We start from the raw sequence: 9,924 nt of genomic DNA, 5'->3' as shown, positions 1-9,924 counted from the left end.
AGTTGTTTGCTAAGCTCTGGAATACAGCTATGATAGCGTGGCCAGTTACAGTATAAAACTTCAGATTTTTCACGTGGTATCCTAAATCTTGCACCTGTCTCAGAATCCATTATCCCATAACAGCATTTATGACACATGCAGCATAATGATTTCTTCTAGGTTTCTGAGCTTCACAGAGGAACATCTTTTCCTCATTTCTGCATCCTCCACACATGGCCCGATACCTGGCACTCCGTCTCTGCATTATAAATGCACACCATCCAGAACAAAAATCTGTTCTACACAGGACCACACGTTGGCTAAGTTTGAGACAGTCCATTAAACACCAGTCCTGTCCCATTTCATTTGCAACTGCCGAGCTGATGAGGTGGGCTCCTGCTGGACTTCTCCCCTCACTATATGTGCATTCCCACGGACCTATTTCATCACATGGATCCCACCAATCTCTAGGATTAACACCTCTGTAAAGGGAGGAAAGTTTTTTCAGTAGAAATCAGAGATTTCTCTAATTCATGCAAAGCATATATTTTGCAGGGTCCCTGGTCTACTTTCCTTTGCTGTTTTATCTTAAAAGGAACACACAGTCTTCTTAAAAGAAAAATCTACCTTTTTTGCCACCACTCCCTACTTCCAACTCAACACACAAAGGATTGCTCCAACTGTTGTGCTCTACAGGTTATATGATCAAAGTGAGATAAGTGGGGACATGAGGCCCTACAGGAACAAGAAAACATGTCACAGAGCCCCTCTGCTGCCACTTGCAACAGGTAGCCTCTCAAGGTTTACCTGCTAGTCCTCTCCTAGCCTCAGTCCTAAAAATAAATGAGGACACAAAAGAAACATGGGATCCTCAAAAGCAACACAGCGAGAGTAATTTATTACTTTGGAAGGCTCTCCCACCCCCAGCTCTATCCTGAGTTGGCCCCTCTGCCTCCCAGGGTTGCCTGGGGTAGCGTTTCTCTGCTGTCCTTCTTCATGGCTGGCTGCCTGTCCTGGATGACTGGGTAGGATCCGGCTGGGCCCAGGCTCTGTCTGTTGAACTCCAAACACAGACATCCCTCCTAGCAGACAAGTGGTGGCTTCCTAGGATATTAATGAGCCCCTGGCTATTTATTGGATTTCCCTTTCCCATCCCCCTTCTCTGCCTCCTCCTCTCGCTTATGGTCCCCACCCCCCAGCCCAGTTCTGCTCCTCCACCCCCCTCTCCTCCCTGCTTTTATCCAAGCTGCTCTGAGACAGAGAGGGAGAGAGGAATTATTTATTGTGCGTCTGTTTAAAATGAAAGGCTTTTACATTTTAATGAGCACTAAATAGGTGCGAGGAAATATTGTTCATTAGCTGTAATCTGCGGAATTGCTTGAGTGAACTTCCTTTGGAGGCTGCTTTAAACGGTTCACTCAAGTAAAGCAGTTTGTATGGTAATTAAGGGAGCATTTTTCTGTCAACATCTGTGCTGCTATTTATAACAGGAAGGTAGCTTGCTGCTCCACTGGAAGAGCTGGAGGTGGAGGTGCTGAAAGGTGCAGGTGAGGTGGGTGGCTGCTTGGTTGGCAATTGGTCATGGCACAACCATTTCTTCTTGGCACTCTACAACATGACAAGTTCCTTTCCTTCCATTCAACCTCTAATACTCATTTTAAAAAACTCCTTCCCCATCCTTCCTGGCTAGAAGAATTCTCTCTCTGACATCTCTTCATTAATCACTCCCTTCACTTGGCAGTCCAGGCAGAGAAATTCAAGCTGCTTTGGAGAAGCAAGTGGCCTTCAGTTTTGTCAGAGGGTTTCTTGCTGTCTGTCATCCATTTTTCTCTCCAGTGCCCTTCCACACACATGATGCCAGCAAGATGCCAGGTTCAGAATGGTGGTAGTCAGGGCAGACAGAGATTGCTATGAAACAGAGGGCTATACACTGGGTACTGCAAATTCCTGCCAGGTTGAGGGAGCCACTGATCTCTCCATGACACACAATGAGCAGTCCCAGCAGTACCATTAACGAGCCAGATTAGATGTCTACTTTGAGAGGTCTCTGGGACCTTGTCCATTCTCTCCAACTAAAGGAAGACCTACCCTTGCATACCCTCAAGTCAGAGGGACTCGGAATAGCAGTGCTGATCTGGAGAGTTCCAGGGGACAAACAGTGACCAGGGAAGATTCATTAGGAAGGTGGTCTGGCTGTGCTCAAGTTAAGGATATGAAAAAGAAGATAAGGCAACCAACAGAGTCAGAGTTGCAGGAGGACTGGCAATGACAGCTGGTAGTCTCAGTGGAGACTGGCCCCCAGCTGGAGGCACTACTGAGGAGCAAGTCGGAAGTGCATCCCTGGGGGAGTGGGAATGAGTGAACCCAAGATTCAAAGTAGGTAGTTTTGTGTGGGGATAAGCAAAGACCCAGTTCCTGAAACCAGTGAGAGAGAAGGCTGGAGCAGACCCACCAGCCATCTTGAAAAGCTGATGGATCATTTTAAACCTTCTCCAATGAAAAGAAGAGTTAGACGAGATCCTTCTCCCGAGAACCCTTAATTTTATCAGTGAATTGGTCTGAAATCAGCAGCTTTAAAAATGAATGTTCATGTTAATTCTATTCAAAATCTTGATTTGGAAAAATACACTGAGAAATTCACATCAGGTGGCCACTGAAGGCATTATATGGCACAGGTAGAGGTTCTGCTAATTTCTGACCAACTTTGTCATAGCCCCAAATATCACAAACTCTCTCTCATTAAATATCATCACTGGTAGAACTTGTTACTAAGCACCTTATTTTATTCCTATGCTATTTTTGTCTTAATTTTACTTGATTTTTAATCCATGTTTGAAATCTGTATTTTGTCCCAAGGCAATTTCACTAGATGACTAATTTGGAAAATTGAATAAAATACAAACAAATATAGTAAATGTCAAATGATTAAAGAATTATCTTTAATCACTTTTATCCAAGTGAGAATTATCTCACTTGGAGATAATATGAATAATGCAAACCCACAAATGGTACCCAAATCAGAATCAGTTTAAAATAGCTGCCCTACCATGATCCACCGGTACTAATAAGCTGGAAAAACTCTGTCAGAGAATGTTGTACTGTTTTTGTCCATGACCCAGTTCTTCTCCACGTGAAGGATCATAGTACAATACTGAAGAGGAAGCAACAGAAGAGAAGAATGGAAGTAATTAGCACTGGATCTTTATCCAAGTATTTACTCAGTGTTGCCTATAAACAAGTGTTTCAGGATATGATGTTGGCGCTAAAGGGCTTAGTGAGTGGAAGTGAATGATCTCTAGGAGTTTTGAGACTTAATGTTTCCTTGGGACAGCACACTAGCCTGCAGATGTCATGTGAAGCTTGATCCCAGCTCTCAAGGGACTATAAAGGTAGTTGTAGAGACATATAAATACATACAATGGGGTCTTGCAGACACTATTGCAAATGTGCATAACTGGACAGAGTGAGATCACAAAGAAATAATTATCAATTCTACTTTGGATAAAGAGGCATCAGGAAAATAAAGAGGGTCTGAAGATGGGTCGGGGGAGAGGTACAGTAAGCTGTAAGGGTCAAGGCAACAGACCTGTCAGTATCCTGAGGAATTTAACTCTAAATGAGATGTGTATACAGTGTGAATCTTAGACCACTTGAGGAGCAGTGGAGATAGGATTAGAGGAGTGAAGGCTTGAAGTAGGGAAATCAATTGGTAACCTACTTCTAATTAGATTAGTTTAAATTCTGTGATTTTGTGAACTTGAAGAAAAGTACTTAGAGAATGCTATGTAAACATCCAGGAGGGAGGACAAGATTCAGACTAAGGCAACAGCACCAATGACAGTGATGAGCCAACATCAGATTTTCTACAGATACAGCGTCTCTAGGAATTGGCAGTTAATTAGGTGAGAAGGATAAGGAGGAAAGTATGAAAAAGGCTAAGTTTAGGATGAATTTTAAGGTTTATCTCATTTCATTGAGAAATACAGGATGCAATTGGATCCTTTATATTTAGTGACATAAGTCAGTCCCCAAAAGACAAATGTCATGTGTTTTCTGATTTGTAGTAACTAATATAGAGTACAAAAAATATGAGTGAAATGACATCTTGATATTTGATTATTATTGTCTTTATAATTACCACTTGTTAAATTCTTTATTTATTGGAGGATTAAGCTTGTGACTGTAAAGTGAATTGAGGGTATGTCATGGCAAAAATTAAAATAAAAATAAGAAAGGAAGGGGGGAAGTGAGGGAGAGAGTGAAGGTAGGAAGTATCATTATGTTCTTAAAACTGTCTATATGAGATACTTGAAATCTGTTTCCTTTATATAAACAAAGAAAAATATTAATTATTCAACAAGAATAACTGATTATCCATTATTATTTTAACTGTATTAGTATTTTGTTATTATTATAATTATTATTATCATCATTTGTCGTTCATTAGGCATACAACCAGGCTCTGGGACTATAATGAAGCATCAAACTTGAAACCTGCCTAAGAACCCAACACCAAGGGCTGGCAGTGGCACTTCTCCTCCTAACACTGATTTTGACATAGAAGCAATTTGAATGACATTTTTCTCTTTTATAATTGACCTATAACCCACACACCATAAAAACTATCCTCTTAAAGCAATTCAGGGTCTTTCAGTGTATTTACAAAGTTGTGCAACCATCACTATAAATTCCACAGTATTTTTATCACCTTAAAAAAACCCTTTACCCATTAGTGGTCACTCCTCACTCTCCTCTCCTGGCAGGAGAAGATGCTGAGGAAGCCAATATCCTAAATCTCCTGCATTAGGAATACTGAATTAGAGTTGCTTGTGGAGTATCCAAGTGGCACCCATGGAAGGAAGACTTGTTGGGGTATGGTTTCCAAGGAAGAAATCAGTATTGGAAATGGAGATTTGGGAATAATAAGTATATGGGAGCTTGAAAAATTATGAGAATCAGTGATTCTCTGAAGAAGGAGAAAAATCTCCAGCAATAGACCCTGAAGAATGCTAAAATTTGATATTTTTAAAAGATTTATCTTATTTATTTGAAAGAGAGTTACAGAAAGGTAGAGACAAATAGAGAGAGAGAGAGAAAGAGAGAGAGAGGTTTCCATCTGCTAGTTTACTCCCCAAATGGCCACAATGGCTGGAGCTGAGCTAATAAAAACCAGGAGCCAGGAGCTTCCCCTGGCTCCTGGCTCCCACATGGGGAGCAGGGGCCTAAGGACTTGGAACATCCTCTGCTGCTTTCCCAGGCACACCAGCAGGGAGCTGGATCAGAAGTAGAGTAGCTGGGATTCGAATCTGAGCCCATATGGGATGCCAGTGCTGCAGGCCGGGGCTTTAACCCACTGTGCCATAGCGCCAGCCCCAGAATTTGATTTGAGCAGCCAATGACACTATGGCTTAAGTTATCCTAAATGTGTCTCTTAAGAAGTATAAAATTCATCCTGCCATTGAGACATACACAACTTGTTATGTGTAAAAAGCTGCCTATCTACAATTATTCTTTTCCCAGGCTGACTAAAGTGAACACACCCCAAAGGGTAATCATTGGTTATCACTTTCTACAAACTATTTGTTATACTCACTGGTGGAAATTCTAAAAATATCAAATATTCACATTTTTCTTACCAATGAGATACTAAGTTCCTGAAGGAGAGGAACCAGATTCCCTATTTCTTTTGTTCTCTGCTGCACATAGTGCGTAAATATACGGAGTACAAAATAAATGCCTACTGATAAGAAATAAACATTGTTCTATGTATCCTTATTTGTTTATAAGACATTTAACTTACATATTCAATTATCTAATCATATATTCAATAAATATTTACTCAGAGCCTACTGTGTGTTGTATCTTATGGATATAGGCTAAATTGTAAAAACATTTATTATATATCTTACTTTACATTTTTAAAATATTTATTTATTTGGAATTCAGAGTTACCAAGAGGGAGGGAGAGACAGAAAGAGAGACCTTTCCATCTGCTGATTCACTCCCCAAGCAGCTGCAACACCCAGGGCTGGGCCAGGTTGGAGCCAGGAGCTTCATCCAGGTCTCCTACATGGGTGGTAGGGACCCAAGCAGTTGGACCATCCCCTGCTGCTTTTCCCAGGATTTTTGTGAGCAGGGAGTTGAATGGGAAGAGGCACAATGGGACATGAACTGGTGCCCACCTGGGATACCGGTGTTGCAGGCAGCAGCTTTATCTACTATGCCATAACACCAGCCCTCACATTTATGTTTTACAATCATATTTTATTCTACTCATTAATCATAAAGCAAAGTAATTATTGAAGTAGTTATCAGAATAAATTTTAAAACAAGTATGCAGATTTTTAAATGAAACCTGTCAGATAGAATTTTTGAAAATTATTTCTCTTCATGTTGGCTTATGTGCCTTTTGTTGTGTACATTTTAAACCATTTAAGTTGACACAAAGCCAGGTATCTTAAAGCAATTGCTTCAAAATTAAAAGAGAGTTTCCTTTCACAGGCTTTGTGTTCAATTTGATAATTTTGTGTTTGGGAGCAAGGCTTTATAAGATGGGTGTTATTAGATTACTTTTAACTTGAGGCAATTTTTATTAGTGCATGTGAAAAAATAGATTTTCACAATGGAATCTCACACATGTAGTCAACAAACTGCAATGTTTTGCAAACTTCAGTAACAGCCAACTGGGGTTTCTAATCCAGTTTAGGTGTCATTGCAGGGAAAATCACACCAAAAGACAGCATTAGGATCCAACAGGGCATATTCTGGTTAGTGCCCCATTAACACTGTCTTTGGAATTAAAACGATGCAGTCAACCATTTGCTTCATGTATTAATAGGCTATGAAAACATGTCCCAGAGTAACTTTTAGTATATTCATGAAATGGCTCTTTAACATTCTACTTAATTTTAACCCTTCTCCAAATATTTTTAAAAGGGTTTAAAAGCCTAAACCATACTTTCTACAAAATTCACAAATGGGGTGTAAAAGATGTTTAGAACAAATTGATTAAACTGTTTTCCTCTATTGTTTGCAAAACATTTAAATGAATATGTAACTAGAGAAATAAAATCCACCACTGAATAGAAAGCAAGCAGGAAATTCTATTAGAACTCAAAAGAGATGACATGTGAACACATTTCCAAAGCTTCAGCCATGCCCTTGTCTACCAAAATGCTGACCTGAATTTGGGGGTAGGAGCTAAAAGAGGACTAAATAACTTTGTTTAAGAAATAGCAAATGTGAGGATTAAATAATAGAGGTAAGATCTGAGAAGGGATAAAGAGAAAGGGGGCCAGCACCGCGGCTCACTAGGCTAATCCTCCGCCTTGCGGCGCCGGCACACCGGGTTCTAGTCCCGGTTGCCCCTCTTCCAGGCCAGCTCTCTGCTGTGGCCAGGGAGTGCAGTGGAGGATGGCCCAAGTGCTTGGGCCCTGCACCCCATGGGAGACCAGGAGAAGCACCTGGCTCCAGCCATCGGATCAGTGCGGTGCCCCGACCTCAGCGCACCGGCCGCAGCGCACTGGCCGCGGTGGCCATTGGAGGGTGAACCAACGGCAAAGGAAGACCTTTCTCTCTGTCTCTCTCTCACTGTCCACTCTGCCTGTCAAAAAAAAAAAAAAAAAATTAAAAAAAGAGAAAGGGAAGCATTGAGTAGAGGCCCCATCTTGCAAGCAATATAGCAAAGGGATTGCTAATAATAGGGATGTGCAATATTTGTTTCCGATATTTGTTTTTTTGTTTTTTTTTTTTTTTTTTTTTTGACAGGCAGAGTGGACAGTGAGAGAGAGAGAGACAGAGAGAGAGGTCTTCCTTTGCCGTTGCTTCACCCTCCAATGGCCGCCGCGGCCAGTGCGCTGCGGCCGGCGCACCGCGCTGATCCGTTGGCAGGAGCCAGGTGCTTTTCCTGGTCTCCCATGGGGTGCAGGGTCCAAGCACTTGGGTCATCCTCCACTGCACTCCCTGGCCACAGCAGAGAGCTGGCCTGGAAGAGGGGCAACCGGGACAGAATCCGGCGCCCCGACCGGGACTAGAACCCGGTGTGCCGGCGCCGCTAGGCGGAGGATTAGCCTAGTGAGCCGCGGCGCCGGCCTGTTTCCGATATTTGTTCTTCTGAAACACAATTCCTCCATGTTTTCAAAGTTCAGCAAGGCCTGCCACACAAAAGCCCGTGTGACTACCATATGAGTTGCAGATAATTTCCTTAAGTTTTAGAATTTTGTGTAAGCACTGATGCACTCTGAGGGAGGTGCACCCCAGATAGGACAGTGATTCCACATACAAAAGCTGGGGCTTGAAGCCAACAGGTCAGACTGAGAACGAGACCTCATCAAGGGACAGATCTGAGCATGAAGCACAGACCCAAAACTGCTACCGGGTAACCTTCAGAGATTAGATATTTTATTATTTTACATTTATGCTTTCTTGAAGATTTATTTATTTACTCCCTTAGTTTATTTATACTGTCTCCATCCCCAAAAGATTTTAGCCAGGTGAATTACCTACTATTTCATCACCTTTCTCTTGTATTTCCTGATTAGTAAAATAGCAATGAAAATTTGCAGACTATAGCACTGTGTTGAGAGGTGGTTTTTGAAATTCACCACTCTCTTCATATTGGTCCTCAAAATAGAAAGCTGGACATCTTCACTGTCTGAATCTACCATTTTAGGTGTATTATTCAGAAAAAGTCCAATAATTGACTTGGAATTAGACTGGAGTATGGGGAATTAACAGGTTTCTGAATATTTGGATATTACTCTGTGGATATAACTCAGTTTCTTTTATTATCACCAGGCTTCTAGAATGTAATATTTTTATGAATTTTTTATGAAGTATTCTAATTCATAACCAGCCTAAGGTGGCTATTTGAACCCAGTTTCCATCATTAACCACTTAACAGCTATATGAGGTTATTCAACTACTCTGTACATTAGTTTCTTTGAAATCTTGATATGAAAATTAAATAAATTAGTATATTATAAAGCACTTAGAATCTGCAAAATTTTGAATATTCTTCTATTCACATTAGCACTTTCTAAGTAGCCTGTACAAAAAAGAATTCATGGGCTTTATTTTTTAGAACAGTATTAGGCTTACAGCAGAGTTCCCACATTCCCTCCCCTCCTAGGGCCTTCTATCAGCATCCCATGTCTATGTGGGACATTTGTCACAACTGATGAAGCAACATCAACCCGTCATTATGGACCCAAGTCCTTAGGTGACATTGGAGTCACCCTTGGTGTTGGGCTTTCTATGGGCTTTGGCAAATGTGTAATGACTTGCACCCACATTTATAGGATCATTCAGCTTCAGTGCCTTGAAAACCTCCATGTTACACTTATTTTACTCTCTATCCCCACAATCTCTGGCTACTACATACCTTTTTTTTCCCTTTTATTTATTTGAAAGACGGAGAGAGCAAGTGAGTGCACTGGATCTCAATCTGCTGGTTTACTCCCTAAATGTCCACAATGCCCAGGCTGTGCTTGTGTGAAGATAGGAGGCTGGAACTCAATCCAAACCTCCCACATGGGTGGCAGGGACCCGGGTACTTGGGCTATCACCTGCTGCCTCCCAGAATGTTCATTAGCAGGACACTGGAATTAGAAGCAGAACTAGGAATTGATCCTAGAACTTTGCTGATATGAGATGTGGGTATCTCAAGAAGCATCTTAACTGCTGTGATAAATGGCAGCCCTGCTGATGTTTTCACTGTTGCCATAGTTTTGCCAATACTTTAGGTTGTAGTATAATAACTAATTATTCTACCCCAATTAAAAGTGGATGTACTGTATAAATGGCTTTTATTTCATCTTACTCACAGATTTGCAATTTAGGAATTATTTTTCTCATATTTGACAAAGTAAGGTATAGAATTTAAATTTTTATGTTTCCATATACATTTAATGTATTAAAATTATTAGATTAAAAATATTTGGATAT

Source organism: Oryctolagus cuniculus, chromosome 13 (genome assembly GCF_964237555.1).
Source record: "Oryctolagus cuniculus chromosome 13, mOryCun1.1, whole genome shotgun sequence".
Lineage (NCBI taxonomy): Eukaryota > Metazoa > Chordata > Mammalia > Lagomorpha > Leporidae > Oryctolagus > Oryctolagus cuniculus.
The sequence above is the reverse complement of the archived record's forward strand: the minus strand, read 5'-3'. Positions refer to the sequence as shown.